Below are 18,175 nucleotides of genomic sequence, written 5' to 3'. Positions count from 1 at the left end.
ATATTAGCAAACATAAATTGTATTCAATAAATAAAATACGGTTGTTTCTCATCTTTTGAGGACTGTACTTTTATTATTTTTCTTCTGCTTTACAACCACTGAGCACCAATCAGCTGGGAAGAGCCCAGCAGGAACCTGCTTTGCCTGCCTCTGCCGAGGAGTAACAGGGTTTATTGAGTCTGTATTTATCTTATTTAAAATGCTATTTCACCTGTCTGAGAGAGAGGAGGGCCTGAGGAAGGCACTTGTCAATCACCTCTACTATGCAGAGGACAAGGAAAAACCAAAAGTTAAAGAAGGACTGAGCTGGATAGACTGATTATCAGCCCAGTCCCCTGGTTTGTTTTTATCAGTGGAAATGAGAGTTGCCCAGTTATTCAGGAGTTGCCAGCTTCAGCCTAACACCCCCAGTTGTTTTCATGAGCATCACTAATATAAGATTGCAAATTATTAATAGTTCTTAAAAAGAAAATGGTTAGAGGTTACTTTGCTGTATGGAAAATGGATGTCAATTATGTGCAGCATGAAACAGGAGGACAGGAGAGGTAATTGTGAAGCTCAAACAGTAAAAATTGGCCATGTATGTACTTCTGTAAAAACTGAAACAAAACTGCAATGGTGTTTACTTTTCCATCTGGAATATTTAGATGATACTGTAGAAACATCTGAGCTCATTTAAAGATTTCCAAACAAATTATTTATCATCTAGAAATTGCTATTAATGACAAATTCTAAAAGTTCTAAAAGAAATCAACAATTCCAGTTTGTGATCACTGAAATAAGTAGCTCATCAACTCATGGGCTTCCTTAAGATGTAGACAGAAGTGCCACAGAGAATAAAACATACAGGGAATGATTTTATCAGTCTTAAAACTCATAGAAAACCCAAACAATTTCATTCATGTGTTTTTTCAGCTCTGAGTGTGTCATGGAAACAGTCTCTTTACTACACCTTTTTGTTTCAAATAAAACGTCAGGTAGAACAAAACACAAATATGTCTTTCAATAACACTCAGCTAATGTACTTTGTTTCAGAATGTGATGTTAAACATCTCAACTAGCTCCAGTTACGTTTTCATGAGCTGCAAGAAACGCCCCAGGGATCAGACACCTCCATTCTTTTATTTTTTATTCTTTGTTTTGTTTTTAGATGTTCTCCCTCCTCCAATGCTGGTGGTAGAAAAACTGTTCAGAGGATTTTGACAGCATGCATGGTCTCACTCTGCAGCCTCCTTGGAGCTATTTCTTTTGATTTGAGCAACAGTTTGGAAACATGGAGAAACACAGGGAAAGCCCTTCAGGAACTTGCATCCTGTGAAAACCTTTGGGCAGTTCACCTCATCTCTCTCCTGCAGGAAGAAAGGCAAAGCTGGCTGCTCCCAGCAGCAGGCAAGGGGAATGGATCATTTCATGCTCAGCTACTGGGGAATTTAAATTCCCTCTGTAAGGCAAGTGAAGCAGAACTGTATTGTGAGCATTGCCAGTGCAAGGAGGAGAAAATCTCCATTTGCAGATTTTACATCACTGACATGAGACAAAAATTAAATAGCTCAGGGGATGCTGAAGCCAGCCAGGTGCTCTCCAGAGTGATCTCTGAACTGCTGGACCGTTTTAGTAGCTCCCATGAAGACCTCAGAGCTACAAGATACAATCCTGACTGGGCAGACGTAGTAGCTTTTAAACTCATCCTTCAAATAAGAGAAGCCATGCTTAAAGCTCATTTAGTGCCAGCATCTACAAGTTTGCAAACAACATTGCATCAGTTTTTTGCCATTCTGAACTATGCAATCTTCTCATCAGAGAGTGCACAGAAGTGCTGGATGGATAACATCAATCTGTCACTTCATGTCTCCCCCTATGAAGGAATCTCTTTCTTCATCCCATTCGTGGGCTCAGATGAATTTGTGTCCATTGAAACCTTGGTAAAGGGACTGCATTATGTACAGAGCTGCCTGCTGCAGGAGGGACAGGAAAAGCTCATCAAGAAATCTACAGAAATTCTGTCTACAATGAGCCTTAAGATCAGCCTGTTAGTGATAGCCTGCCTCATTTACCCCCTAATCCTGGTGTCCTTCAAGCGCATGACAGACTGGATACACAATTATGCCAGGAACCTAAAGGAAAAGACAGAGGACTTGAAAAGAGAGAGGCAGCTAGCTGAGGACCTCTTACACCAGATGTTGCCAAAATCTGTGGCCAAGCAGCTAAGGACATGCCAAAAAGTTGAGGCAGAAAACTATGATCAGGTTAGCAAATGGAAAGGATACTGCCACCAGGGATAGGAAAGCATTCACCTAAAAACACACCTACCTTGCATTGCTTTGAGGAACTTGGTTTTGCACACACAGTTGAGTGTGGATTAAAATCCAGATTTTCACAGTAGCTTTTGGAAGGAGCTGTGCAATGTGCCATGAAGCCCTTAGGCTGATGGGAAAGGAAGAAGAGCTGAAATTTCCAGAAGAGTAGCTTTAGATGTCAAAGATCCTGTGTTGGCAAGTTGTCTTCTTTGAGTTTAAGAGCCTACCCTGGAGAGCCAGCCAGCAACACTAAATCATGAGTACATAGGAGCAAAAACTGAGTTTTCTCCTTATAAAATGGGAAGAATCATGAAAAAACAACACAGGACAAATCCTGCATGTACTTGTCAGGACAAATCCATAGACATATCTGAATGGAAACCATGGGACTTAGAGAAGGATGAGAGGGATGGGTGATCTTGTAGCCTCAAGTGCGTAACTGTAACGAAGCCCGTCAACATAAAAACAAGGGCAGTTTGGCCAGGCACCCATTTATTTGCAGCTCTGCCTCACAGCCTGCATGCTGCTGTCAAGGCTGAATTTCACAGCTGTGCTGCACACAGCCAAAACCCTCCTGCTACCATAATTGCAATTCTATTCACTCCTTTTCCCCTGGATGCTCTGATACTTTTGGCTATGAAACACAACACTAAATGTTTGCATTTCATTTGTAGGTGTCATTATCAAAACAGCAACCTGTAATTGCACCATTAATTATACTTCACAATAGCCATGACATCAAAAGTAGCTGAACCAAGATAGGGAGTGAAAAAGGTGGCTCTTCTGGATTAATTGGTATTACCAAGGATGAATAAAGGAATAATTTTAGTTTAAACACTGACAGAGTTCAGGCAGCACAGAGAAGAAACAATTCTTTGCCAGCAGCTGTCACACGTTTCCCTTCCTCAATTCCCTTATAATGGCTTCTGTTTGTTCTTTTACAAATCTGATTTTTTTTTTTTAAAGTTAATTTCTCTGTAAATTACTTGATGGTTAACAAAGCTAAACATAATTGGAGAGAAACAAAACCCAGCTAATATTTCCTAACTCAACAAGAGCAGACGACAGTTGAGTTTTTATTTCACGGTTGGTTCAGATACCTGGTGTTGATCTCTACCACAGTTTAAATCACTCTAAAAGCAAAATCAGGCTCTACTTCTCTGAGAAGTTTGTTCATCAAGGTTCAAAGCATTTGACTCTCAGTCACTCATCTAGCACAAGGTACCCAGCACAAGTGCAGATGATAAACATTGGAGAGAAACCTCATTTTTATCTGTAATAGGGACAAAGTAATAGAGACAATTCAGAGACAGAGCTTGTTAATTCAGGAATGAATCTACTCAGTTCTGCAATACTGGTTCTATGTGCTGCCTGTGGCTGTTCTGCTCAGCATTCCACAAATCCTCAAACTCTTCTAAGGCTCTGCCCCTGCTGCCTAGAAACCTTAGCTTCACACTTTCCTTCTCCCTGTGACAGGTGACTATCTTCTTCTCAGACATCGTGGGGTTCACGAGCATTGCTGCCTCCTGTACTCCCTTGCAGGTTGTTGAGATGCTCAACAACCTCTATGTCTGCTTTGACAGCAGGATTGAGTCCTACGATGTTTACAAGGTGAGTACAAACCTGCAGACAAGGAATCTGGAAGCTGCTGAAACCTTTCTTGCCTTCTTCCCTAGCCAGTACACCAGGCCAGCTGGCCAAAAGCCATGAAATCCAAGACCCACCATCACACAGGGACTACACATCAGCTTGGCGAGTGATGGACAGCTGAGATGGATTTTATTCTGGTCTTTTGAAAGAAAAGCTTGGTGCCTGCCATTTAGTGACATGTGCCCCTTCTCATCAGGTGGAAACCATTGGTGATGCCTACATGGTAGTGAGTGGCCTGCCAGAGAGGAATGGCACCAAACATGCTGATGAGATTGCCAAGATGTCTCTGGACCTGGTGGCAGCAGTTCGTCAGGTTGTGATCCCTCACATGCCCACGGGGAGGCTGCAGCTGCGGGCTGGGATACACACAGGTACGTGGGCTGGGGGGGGAGGCGTGGGAAAAGAGAACAGGACACAGTCTAATTGTGTGAGGAGAAAAGAATTCTGCATTTCTGTACAAGCCACTGACTCCCTGCAGGACCTCAGGATCCTCCCCTGATATCAGCACCAATGAGCTACAGCTACTCAAATCATGACTTCTTTCTTTAAGTAAAATATGTAAATACTTATTTTAAGTAAATACTGTGGAGCCAGGCCCTAGATACACTGAGTGTTCCCAATTCCCACTGGAATCTGAGGATCATAGAATTATGGAATAGTTTGGGTTGGAAGGGACCTCAAAGACCGTCTAGATCCAACCCCCCCTGCATGGGCAGGGACACCTCCCATCAGACCAGGTTGCTCCAAGCCCCATCCAACCTGCCCTTCAACACTGCCAGGGATGGGGCAGCCACAGCTTCCCTGGGCAACCTGTTCCAGTGTCTCACCACCCTCACACTAAAGAATTTCCTCCTAATGTCCAGCCTAAATCTCCCCTCTTCCAGTTTTAATCCATCCCCTCTTGTCCTCTTACTACAAGCCCTTGCCAGCAGTCCCTCCCCAGCTTTCCTGTAGCCCCTTCAGATACTGAAAAGGACCCCAAGTGAATAGCAACAGTGTCTGCATTTGGCATCCTCCTGCACTTGTTTCTCCTTGCAGTCCCTGTGCCTTGTATCTCCCCAGGACCCTGTGTAGCTGGAGTTGTGGGGTACAAGATGCCCCGGTACTGCCTGTTTGGGGACACAGTGAACACAGCTTCCCGCATGGAGTCCACCAGCCTGCGTAAGTGGCTGGGGCACAACTCCTGTGCTCCTGACCTGCCAGCCAGACTCACACCTGCCCTCTACATGCACTCTCTGCAACACAGCCAGGCTAGACAACTTACTACCGTAGAGCCAAAGAACCAGCACATGCAGAACCTGCAGTCCCCACTATCCCTGTATCTATACCAGCTATCACATAGGCAAGAGAAACTCTTGTGTGTCCACATGGGTGAGTCACCTCCTTTATGCCATTTCTGGAAAACGATTGGAAACAGGAGGAGAAAGAGGGTGGCAAAAGACAACCAGAACAAGATGGGTTTGATTCTAAGGACTTAGACACAAAGGCACTAGATAGAAACACCATGGCTATGTAGAAGAGAGTAGTGCATGTTTTCTTGGTCCAGCCTTTCATGCTACCTTTGCTGCCACTACAGCCTACTTCTCCTGTACAGACCCCCAGAGCAGCCCTGCACAGTCACCTCGGTGGGGCAGCTCACCTCCTGAGGTCCTTCTGTGCTTTAGCTGACATCTGTGCACAGTGTCACAGAGTCCTCAACCAATGCTTAAGGCATCTTCTGCTTCTTTGTGCTTCTCCCTCAACCTCACGTCTTCCAAAGAGGAATTAACAACACTAGGCTGATAAATGCAGGAGGTGTGTGTGGTGTCTGCGAAGAGGGGAATCATTCCTTCCTAATGCTCTGTTCTGAATCCCAGCGCAGAAGATCCACATCAGTTCTGCTACATATGATGCCCTTCTCACAGATGATGCATATGAAATTGAACTGAGAGGAGAAATTGAAATCAAGGTAACAGCTTTTCTGTAGCTTTGCAACAGTAAAAGTGCTTAATGAGAGAGGGAGATACGACAGATTTGGCCATTGCTCTTCTGTGAATTGCAAGTCAATTTTGAACCATGACCACAAGGTTCTTTTGCTAATTCAGTTGGAAGTGGCTGTACATTACTCCTCCAAAGCACAGCACAAGTGCTTTGAAATAGAGGGGTTATGTCTGCAGGTGCATGGAACCAGGTGAATCTGGGTGAAAGTGTCAGGATTCAGTTACAAAGACACATGGCTATAAGGCTGATTTTAAACCCTGAGCGACACTGCCAGTGACCAGCAAGGCCTTTCTCTGAACTGAAAGAATTATTAGCACCCGAACTGCATATAAATTACAACTCTTTCCCCAAATGGCAGCCCCTTGGAGAGATAAAAAAAAGCAGTACAGGTGGTAGCCCTGCCCATAGTGATCCTGTGTTCTGCTTCCTATCCCATGAAACAACTCTTCTACTTTTTCTTGTCCCAGGGCAAAGGAAAAATGAAAACTTACTGGCTCCTTGGTAACAAGAACTACAGTGTCCAAAATGACAGCCTGGTGTGTCACTGGAATCCAACAATCTCCAAGAAAAAGAAGATGGAAAGTAGCCAAGGATCTGTCCAACAAGTAAGGAGGTGAACTTTTAGCACGGTGAGACTCCCTAGATCATGAGCCATTCCCTAAGGGCTAAGACATGTAGAACTTGACTTTTTGTCCTGTGAGCAGAGGGCTCTGCTGTGTGCAAGTACAAGCTGTAATGAGTGTTTCTCTCTGTCAGCAGCACAGTGCAGGTGCTGTGGGAGCAGCACTGCCTGAGCAGAGCCCTGTGACACCCTGGGAGGAGCCGAGCCCTGACAGTCACACTCAGAGGAGTTCCAGACCAGCCTGGACCCCTGAGAGTGCCAGCCATGGCACAAGCCAGGAGCAGAGGAATGGCTTTCAACAAAGCTTCCACCAGAGCATCCAGAGCATCCACGAGAACCTCACCTCATCAGGCTCACCAGCTCTGGCGAAAGGTGACAAAGGTGTCAGTTTAGAACACAAAGCACAGCTTGGAGACTGTGGTGTTAAAGCAATGCAGAAAAGTGAGTTTCTCCCGGGTTTTGTAGAAGAGATATGAGAGGATAAGAAATTATTGGGTTGCCCCAGAAATACACATTTCTTTCCAATAATGTTCTCTTCTGGTTCTCAGCCATAATTCACACTTTTAATTAGTATGTTTACCTGGCAACCTAAAACATCAACAGAAATTTAGAAAGTTGTTTCTAAACAAGGAGAAGCTAGAAAAGTGCAGGTGGAGTTCCATCAGAAGCACAAACGGCAGATAAAGATGTACAGCAATGTGACTCCTTCCACTCCAGCAAAGCTATTCTAGATTTATATTTGTAGGTGACACAGAAGTCACATAGTCTTTGAGGTCCAGACACAGTCAGGACACTTTCAGAACCTAAGCCAGCTTATTTCAAGCTACCCTGTACGTGTCTCCAGTAACCTTATTGTTCTGTAGAACTGTAGATAGTAGAAGAGAGAGAAGTAAGACCCTGATGGAGAAGAAAAGAAGTTAGTAACTCTTTTTGATCATTGTTTCAGAGATACAAATGAAGTGGGAACAATATTAAATTACTCCTATTAGGTCTCTGCAGGACTTTGTCTTTCCAGCTCTTCTCCACTACAGAGGAATCTTCCCTCTATGCAATCACCTTATCTTATGGAATCTTCCCTTATCCAACCACCAAGGGGGTTGATAGTGAGAAAAAGATGCAGCCTAGCTGTATGGAAGCTATTAGAAGGATAAGCTATTTCTCCCATCAAATTGTAATTTTCTACTGTGTAAGAGGAAGATCTTAACAGATTAAAGCTCTTTCTAAGAGAGGCAAGGCAGTGTTTGGGGTCACAAAAGGCAATAAAAATAAAGGTATGTATTTAAGAGGAAGTAAATCCTGGAAAGCTGCAATTGGTCTTTGTGGGTTTTTTTGTTTTGGTTTTATTTTTTCCCAAAATAAAAGTAGCTTTAAGAGCTTTGGAGGAAGCTGGTCAGGATCTCTTTTTGGCATTCACTTGGCTAATAAGAACAACTAAAAACCTTACAGAATGAAAGCCAAGAGCTGCTCCTTTCAGTCAGCTCAGGGGAGGTCACTGCAGGAGTGTCTGTGCAGCTGCAGGTAAAGCAAGTTCAGCCTGAGGTGCTGAGGTCAGCTTGCTCTGAGGGACTGAGGATCTCTGAAGGTCACCTGAAGAACTATTTGGTCTTGTTAAGTAAGCAAGCCAAAATTGCAGGCTGGAATAGTCACAAAAAAAAGTAATATGCATGTTTGTGCATTAAAAAGAACTGCAGAACTAACTCTAGCACTAGCATCTTACAAATCAACATCAGGTGTTGTTTTAAAAATATATTCACCAGTTCAAGCAAGAATTATTTAAAGCAAATTCAGTGGTTTAACTCATGCAGGATTTTGCCTCAATGGTCACAATGTTCACTCTGGTCTCACAACTTCTACAAGCCTAGGAAGACATGTTGTCCATCTCAAGCATAACTTTCCTTCCCACCTCCCCAGATCTCAGAACTTGTCTACATGGAATATTTACATGGGTGCAAAGACAATTTAATTTCTCTTCAAAGATATCTGCAAGCATGTGGTTAAGATTTTCCCATTAAGGTAAGTATGATTTCTCTTTAAGTTGGTAAGTTGCTCCAATACATTAAGAAAATCACAGAATGATAGAATGGTTTGGGTTGGAAAGGACCTTAAAGATCATCTAGTTCCAACTCCCCTGCATGGGCAGGGACACCTCCCACCAGATCAGGTTGCTCCAAGCCCCATCCAACCTGCACTCCAGAAAGCCATGAGGAATACATGTCAAAAAAAAACCCCTCTTTTTAAGTTTCTTGAATCCAAGGGGATGTTGGTGTGTTGGTTTTTTTCAGTGTTTGATGATGGTGTGACTGGAACTGTGTGGAAGCTGCACATCATGCTCACACCCTGTTCAACAAATAGACAATCACGAGTGCTCAAAAACACATTTATAAACCTAAAGCTGATGCCCATGACTTTCAAGTCAGTGAAGGAAAATGCCTCAGGTGCACATATCCCTTCAGGAGCAGGCATGAAAGGAACAGCACTGGGGAGAGGGCCAGCTGGGTACTGCAGGGCAGCTCAGAGCCACTGCAGCCCCATGCTGGCTCTCATTGTTATGAAAATCCTGGGTCAAGATCAGACGCAAATTATTTGCATGGAAAATTGAGCCCGTTCTGATCTTCAACTCTTCAGAGGCTTCAGTGTGGGTTTTTCAATTTAGAAAATAGCAGAAAATGGCCCTGTGTGCTTGATGATAGACAGCAATTAGTGTTTATTAACAAAACATGCTTTGGTTCAACTCTGAACAGTCCCTCTCCAGAGAAGAAGGAGGAAGTGATAAGCTGCTTTCTATGCATCTATTTCTATGCATCTATTCTGATGCTTTGATATGGTGGCTTGGTTTCCAAAGATTTTTGGGTTGTCTATGACTAAGTCAGAGCTTTGGAGTGGATGAAGGCTGAGGCTGAGGTTGTATCAGGTTGGCTAGTCTAACTCTGAGCCTGACTTTTGGTAAGGTTAAACATTTTCTGTACTGATAATCTGGACTAACACAAAGTCTCAAGCATATTCTACGCTGGGGTAGTGGATTTCAAAGTAGTCAAAGGCAGAGAGATAAACCTTTGACTAGGCAAATCCTGCAGGGATAAAACCGTTTCCACTTTTGAGGAAATTCCCCCTTCAGCCAGCCTGTTTACATCTGAATTCTCAGCGGCCAGAGCCGACGGTTCCATGCTCAGCATGTTCCTAGACTCAACACCAGGTGTCATTACAGGCCCGCCTGAGAAATGCTGCATTCGCAGTTCTTGAAGCTTCTGTTTGGACTGCCACGAGAAGACTGGACTCTGGTCCCATGCACACTTTGTCACCAGCAGTGAAAGAAGAAGGGAAGGTCACTGAGTTGCTACAGCCTTCTCCTCTTGATAAAGGACAGAGAAGCTAGAAGGGCAAAGTAGGTCGTTAAGACATTAAATGGGAATATGTCCTTGAAACCAGAGAGCAGGTAAAAAGGGAGGCAGATTAATAAGATGAAGTAGAAAAGAGCACATATCCTAGAGTATTTGTCAGCTTCCCAGGTCCTGATTCCCAAACCCACTCTGGCAATCACTGTTCCCTACTCTTATATATTCTAGGATGGGTGGGATGATCTCTATGGCCCAGATGCAGAAATAGAAGCCAAAAAAATCAAGGCTGAGCACCTGACTCTGCCAATAAATTGTTCAATGACCTCCAGTAAGTTACCTAGCTCTGTATTGCTTTTCAGGGTGCTAGGAAATATGTTATTAAAGACATGTCAAAATGAGAGGGGAGTGGGAAGCTGGAAACAAAAATACTTCACCTAAACTAATCAGTTTGACAAAGTTCTTGCCAGTGATAGTCCAAACGTCCTGGATGCTAGTGCTAGAGAAAGAGAGCAAAAGCTATCCCAGGCTGTGCAATAGTTGAGGGAATTCAGGTGCTCCCCCAGAAGATCCTGTCTCCCAAATCCCTTCTGTCCATTAACGTGCTGCCACACTCCCAGCTCCTGCTGGGATGCTCAGCCCATGAAGCTCTGTTGCATCTTTGTCCTCATCCATGAAAGCCCAGCTGGAGCCAGATGCCAGGGGTCTGGCCTTTACAGTATTCAGCAGCACCAGCCACTCTGCACTCACCTCATGTGAGCCAACAGTACTTTTAGTCCCCAGCTGAATGATGGCAAGCTGGGAAGCTCCCTGGCTAATAGTCCCAAACGCTGCAGAGCTGAGGCCATATACCAAATGAGCCTGGCAAACCTGGGGGGCTCAGGAGGTTTGTTCTTTGTCTCCTGTGCCTGCTTTCAGTACTGCTCAGAAAAGGCCCTGTGGACAAGTGAAGCTACAATCCAGTTAGATCCCTAAGAGCTTTTTGCCTTTTCCTATTAATCCTTCAAGGCGTGGTGCACTGGAGACCACAGGGAGTCCATTAGCTGATCAAGTGACCTGCACATACAAGGAGCTGCTTAATTATCAAGTCTAAAGGAACATAAGGGGGGGATGTGTAGCTCCCAAGAGAGCGACATAAAAACAACAGCTGCCTGAAACATTTCTTCCTTTCCTGTTTAGAGAGCTCTTGAAAGATGTGGCTTTTTACTCTCTCCTAATTAAAACCAGCAGCTCAGGCTTGCATTGATCCTTCAGTACAATATTTAAGCTCAAGGCAAAAGCAAAATGCAGGAGCAAAAAATCCCAGTGATTTTGTGGAGTTTGTGCTCCTTGTCCTCATGACACAGTAATTCCTAATTCTTCTCTAAGTGCTTTTTACCTGTTCTCCAAGCAGGTCACTGCTGCACATGCCCTTCAAGGGCAGCACAGACAGATAGAAACTGACTTTACTGTGGGATCAGAATGACAGTTTATTGACACCTAGGCCAGTGCTCATCTAGTTAAGCCCCCAAAAGAAAGGATGATGATTACAGCAATTGTGCTAGACAAACCAGAGGTCACTGAGGAAGTCCATTCACTACACTTCCAAATATCATATCTGGGTGCAGCCAGTCCAGAAAACAACAAGTTCTTTCTATTGCAAAGTCCTTGACATAGAGAACAACTCATTCAGATTGGATCAGATCCATACAACTTTGTGATGTGCCATCACCTGAGTTTCTGCCTCTCTGGAACATTCCTGTCCTCGCTCAGCTCAGTATGGGTCTAGCAGTGACAGCAGTTTCCCCACTGCACTGCTCAGTACTTCTTACTGACCAAATTTAGGCTGACAGAGGCCTTAACAAGAGACCCTAAGGACAAGGGGTTTTGTTTTTAAACTCTCAAGAACACGAACAAGGCGGGAGAGAGTCAGAATCTATTTCAGGAAGGTGTTTGTGGCAGCCAGGCTAAAATTAGATCATTTGTTCCTAAAAAGATTGTGTAGAACGACAAGGATTTGGCAAGAGGCTCTTCAGTTGGGAATGTGACACAGGAAGCACCTACATGGCTGTTGGCAGTGATGTCACCTGGCTGCCCAGTGGTGCTGTGGGGTCCTGGGAAGCTCCAAGAGTGAGCACTGGAACTTGTTCAAGCCACTCTGTATCTGCAGGTGGGTGAGAGCAGAGCAGGGCGCGAGGCTGAAGTGTCGACAGGCTCCACCGCTTGACGCTCCCAGATAAGGGAATCTGTGGCCACACCAGGGAACTGTTAGTCTGGCACTGTTGGTGATGGGCTCTTCAGGGAAGTATCAGGCCCCTCTTCCTGTCATGCCCCCCTCCTCTTGCTGCTCCAGGAATTCCTGCCTTCTGAACTTTTCTGCCTTCCACACATGGCTCACCAACCCTTGTGTTTAGCAGCCTCAAGCTGGCAGGATCATTTGGGAACAGATCAGTGGGCACTGGGCCCAGAAGCTCAGCCTGGAGGGACAGGACATTTTGTTGTCTCAATGAAGATACTTGCTTGGAAGCTAAGTTAAGGGGTAGCAAATCAAGCTCTCAGACCTGTATAAGTAGGGATCTGTTTTGAGGTTTGAAGTACAGTAGTATAAGGATTGGGGATGTGAAAAAATAGCTCTGGAAAGCCATACAGTGTTATAGTTAAGAGGTACAGAAGTTTTAAATGCAGCCTCCACCAGTAGAAGCTTTCTGGCCATCAGACAGTTCTTGAGTATCTGCAAAAGCTCTCATTCATTCTTGCCTCTACAGCTGCAAGGCTGCACAGACAGCAACTGAGTTTCATAACATGCATGTGAGACGGGAGCATCATGGACACTTCATGCAGGGGGAGCACAGAGACCAACAGCTGCTTGGGCTGCAGATGAGATCATGAAAGTGATGCACATTTCCCCTTTGCAAAGCAATACTTTAATCACTGGCCAATCCTGTGTTCCATACAATTACAGAATAAACTAAAAGCTACCCAAAAGTAACTAAGTCATAGTCTAAATCAACCTACTGTCAACACTTGACACAAGGAAACAAGGAGAGAGAAAATAGAGAGAGAGAGAAATGTGCTCTAGCAATTTGGAGAGCAGATGATTTACAAAACCAGCAGCATGACAGCAGGAGATCTGTCTGTGAGTTAGGTCTGTTTGGACTGTAATGAAGGCCTCCTATGCTGTGGGCAAAATGAGACTGACATGATCCAGCCTAAAGGTTTGTCTTGGCTCCAACTTCAGTGATTGGACCAAAACAAGCCCCCTCAGCTTTGTAACCCACTGAGCAAGACCTCAGAGATAATTTACCCTATAAACCTCTTTTTCCTTTTTTTTTTTTTTTTAAGCTGACTAATCCCCTCCTGGTTTACATCCATTCAAAAACAGTTCAAACTATTCAGTTTATGAAACAATATTTATTATTTCTTTTTGCAAAAAATATTAACTTTTCTAGAAGATGCAGTTTGCTGTTTTTCTTCTATTCCCATCTTCCTTCCCCAAAATACTCTTTATTGTCTAAGGGCAGCTCTGATTTATTAGCATGTCATCCAGTGGCTCTGCACCCTAGTTCACCTCTACCTCTCACTAGCCACCTCTCACTAAAATATCATCATGTGCTAAAGTGTCAAAGATCTCCTGGTCCTGTTACACTTGTCAGGTGCGTCTGACCTATCTAGGCTAAAGAATGTTGCTGTATCATATCCCTTCTCTCCTCCATTCATTTTTCCCATGGCCAATATTTTAGGCCTTATTGGTCATTTCCTGATCTCCTCTGGCTTGAGATATGATGTCATGGCTCACAATGGTCTTCACACTTCAACACCAGGCAAAAAATGTGCTGTTATCCTCAGGGAGGTGACATGGTAAAACAAATCCTCTTGGTCAAACAATTCAGAAGTTATGTGAAGAATCTCCAGTGGGCAAGGGACACCAAAAGCACTCTCTGCCTCCAAAGGTTTGTCATATTTTTTGACATATAGCTAGTCCACCCATTTTTCTCCAAACAGCAGTGGATAGGCAGTGCATCCCAAAGGGAAGCAGTGAGTCCAAAAAAAGTTCAGGGAGACAATTCTCAGTGACAAACCTGTTCCAACCCACAATATTTCCTCTAGCCATCTCAATGTCACCACAAGGGCACACAGAACAACACAGCCCCTGGGGACACTAGATGAAGGCACAGGGCCTGACACCCCCGTGCTGAGGCTTCGTAGCAAGTGACTAGTGGGAAAGGCAGGACCACGGGGTGCCTAATGTGACAGGGAAGGTGTGAATGTGGTGCTGACAGTGCAGTTTATCTCAAGCATGAACACAGGCTCCAGCCCTGTAGCCTGAGCACCTTATCGTAGCCTTAGAAGTGTTAGTTTTTGAAAGGCTACTTGCCCGTCTGGCTGTGCTGACAAGCACCAGCTAAAATATCCTGCCCCTCTGGCCCAGGGCCGTGCCTCCCTCCACCACAAAAGGATGCAGCTATTTCCAGAAACTTGGCGAACACCGTGAGTATTTTCTGGGAAAACAAAGAAGGGTTGTCAAATCAAGAACAGTGGCTGATAAGAGTCACCACAGCTACACCGAGTTACTAAGAAAGAGCAGCTTAGCTAAGCTCTGGATGAGGCTGCATTCCTGCCACCACAGCTCACCCTCCCCAGGCAGCAGGGAGCTCTCTTCCTGCTCACAGGTAGCCTAATGCACGTCCATGCAGACTTCCAGGATTGCCTCCCTGGCACAACTGACAGTTTGCCACACTGTGAAGGATTTGCCTTCTAATCCCAGTGAGCAAGTGTGGGCACGTGCAGGTCTCCAGTTGTGCCTGAACTGATGAGACACACTGATGAAGAGGACTGTAAGTGTAAGCAGCAGAAGAGTAATACACAGATTAATTCTCTGCCAAACAAAAATCAGGATAGTTTACCTCCCTGCTTGCAAAAAGCAGGGACCTACCCACACAACTCTCTTGTCAAGGAAATTCCATGTTTGTAAGATGTGTTTAAACTAATGGCCAATTAGGATCCTGCTCTGGGAATACAAAACTGAGGCTCTGCACGGTGCTGCTCTCTCACAGGCTAGAGAAAACATACAGTGCTTTATGTAGTGGCTACATTTTTAGTTAGTCAAGTTATTCTTAGGTTCATCCCCTGTCCTTTAGGGGAGGGAGAGGGGAAATAAACAACCACAGCAACTTCTAGGACAAGTGCCATTTCATTCCTGTAGCTGTTCAGCCATTTCTAGAAATGGCTTCTCTTTCTGCACCCTGCACACTGACAAATGGCATGTAGCAATAAATAGCACAGTGGGATAGTGTGACCACTTGTCCCTTTATTTGGCTTCTTGGCTAGCAGGCCTTCCAGATCAATGGGCACTGGTGACACTGGTCTGAACTATTCCAGGTGTGCTAAGTTGTAAGGAAAAAACCTGGCAAATGTTACTCTAGACCAAATGCTTAAGAACTGTCCTCCCCACACCCATCTCTTCTTACAGAAACTTACATTCTGCAAAATCCATTATAAAAATCCTGATCAACATATCTAGTGGTGGATCTAAACTGAGCCTCCCACCAGAACAGCTGACAGGCTGCTCTACACACAAACTTCTCTATATCATGCACACTTATTCATATATCACACACTTACCATGTGCCTTCCCAAGACAAAACCCCTCACAACTTAAAAAGCTATTAGTGTCCTGGAAAAGAGCCACTCAGCCCCTTCTGGTACTGTACATACCATGCTCTTCAATCAGAGATTAAAATGGTCTTTTTATCAAAACCTCTCACAGTGTCTGATCTGTTTTGTGGTGGGTTTGGGTTTTTTTTTTGAACTGGAACTTGTTCTGACCGAACTTGGAGGCTTAGTCTCCGTTCACCAGAAGAGGTCACCACACACCTCATTAACGCCAAAGGCAGCAGCCAAAGCCAGGAGCGCGTAGGTGGGATCTCACAGGAACAACCTACTAGTTTTGCTGGGAAAACCTCTCTCAGCTCAAAACACCTGGGGATATATAATCTCCATGCTGCCCAGAAAGGGTTCTCTTCCTTCCTCCTGCCAGAGGGTATGAGCTGCAGTGCAATGTAGCAGCCTTTCTGCTGTCAGGTGCTAATTAGCTACATGCTTGTCTACCCACACAATCTTACAGACGGCCTGACCTAACTCCCACTGGAAGCCCAAACTTTCTGCAGAAAGGCAATCTGTAAACCAACTAGACCTCAGCTCAAATACCCAAGGTATCTAATACAACAAAAGACTCTGATTCTGAACAGTTTTGTACAAGATCAGCCTAAGCCTTTCTGAGGACCAAATTACAAAGCAGGGGGGAAAGAAAGAGTGGCTGCCACAGGACTGAAGAGACTGACATGGTTTAAAGCCATGCTCAGCTAACCCATGTTTTCAGTTGCAGTGTGAACACCTACAGCTGGCCTGGGTAGACATTCCCACCTTTCCAAACCAACCCGGCAGCAGGATGCTGTTCATCTTGCTGGAGATGAAGCTTAGCCAAAAATACAGCTTCAGGTGAGGATCTGTGGAACTTAAGTACTTCTTTAAACCTCTGCCTCTCACCAGGCATCAAGCAGAAGTTTTGTGCCATTGCTCCAAACACCTCAGTTTGTTTTCTGTTTGTTTCAGGATCCAAAAATCCTGAATTTTGTTTCAGCTGATCCTACAAGGTTTGCCTAGTCTTCATTCCCCACTTCCTTTTCACATTTGCCTAATACAACCCCCTTCCTTTCTTCCCATCATCCTACCATGATTAATCTGAGAATCTTCTCCAATACAACAGCCTGTAAAAGCTGCCTGTGCTTTTCATACCAGCTCTCCAGCAGTTTTCACATTTCATCCATTTTACACTGCTCTACAGCTATTATTTGCATCTATAACTTGATCCATTCCCTTTCCACTTTTCCCTTAGAGAGCTGAGGATACCACTTGAAGAGTGCTGACCATGGGCAGTGGGACTCTGTGTGCTTAAAGTACCTTGAGAAAAGCAGCTTCCCTCTAGATGTCAAAAGAATTTACAGCAAAATTGTTATAAATATCAGCAAGACTAGCACAGAGTCAGGGATCTATAGCATCAAGCCACACAGCAAGATCACTGAACCTAAAAATGCCCTCATGCATGAAGAAAAAGCTCCTTTGGGAGATGAATCATTGAAAATGGGGCCAAGAACACTCACTGACAAAGCAGTGGATGTTGTATTTCTCTCCCTAGTGCCATCCAAGTGCCAGCACTGGGAGATAATGAGAGTGAGACTGATCTTGGCTGCTACAGGCCAGATAAAAAGTCCCATGTGGGTTCTTTGTTACCACCCCTGCTAGGTAGTGATCAGAATTGTGCCCAGCTCCCCTCCAGCAAGCAGCAGTGAGCCACAGAGCATACAGAGACAACCCTTTGACTAGCACTGAGCTCCATCTCCCTCACTGCTGCTTCCCTGCTGGGCTCCATTAGCCATCAGCAGAATGTGACAAATGTGCCTGACAAACCTAATATAAAAATGTTGCCATCAAAACCCAATGCTCCAGAACCACCTACAACCTGCTACTAAATGGCAGTCTGCTCCTCTCCTTGTCCTCAGGTAGCCTAGGCCCCTTCATAGGCCCCTTCAATCCCACATGGCTACAGAGGAAAACATCCCCCCTTGGCCCCTGTCAAAGAGAGCAGTGAGCATTAGTGAGAGCAGAACAAAGGCAAAACGTGTTCTTGGGACCCCAGAGAAGAATGGTGACAGCACTGAATCTATCCTCTTCCTGGCCTTCCCAGTCCCACAGAAAATGCTGCTGGAGAGGGAGAGGAGAGAGGACACATGTGCAGTGGGCCACTGTAGGATGACCCAGCCCACAAGAAAAGTCCCTTTCAAGTCACCTGACAGGGAGGGTTTGGTTTATTCCCCACAGACACCAGGAGATCCAAGTTCCTCCCAGTACACAGTCCCAGCCATCCCTGAGGGACCAAATTCTCCTCTGGATTGTGCTGGTGCAGATCCAGTGGATACATTCCAGGTAAGTTTAGGTAAGTTTGCTCAGCAGTCCCTGTGCCAAGTCCCTTTTCTGTAGGGACAACTGCTGCTGCAGATCCTTCTGTGCCCTCTCCTGCACCTGGACCTTGCTGTCAGCACAGAACATGAGGGGAATGCAGTGAAGTGCCAGAAGAGCAGCAGAGTCCCTGCAGCTGGTAACTACCAGCCTGGGCTCACAATGATGCTGTGCACTGAACCCTGCCTCAGCTCAGCCACTAGGCCACTCCAGAGAGGGGGAAAGAAGGGGACAACCAGAAAAATGCTTGGACATCACAGCAAAATGTTAATGTCTCATTATGAAGGGCCCCTGGTGGC

The sequence above is a fragment of the Apus apus genome, chromosome 20 (genome assembly GCF_020740795.1).
Source record: "Apus apus isolate bApuApu2 chromosome 20, bApuApu2.pri.cur, whole genome shotgun sequence".
Lineage (NCBI taxonomy): Eukaryota > Metazoa > Chordata > Aves > Apodiformes > Apodidae > Apus > Apus apus.
Note: the sequence above shows the minus strand (reverse complement) of the source record.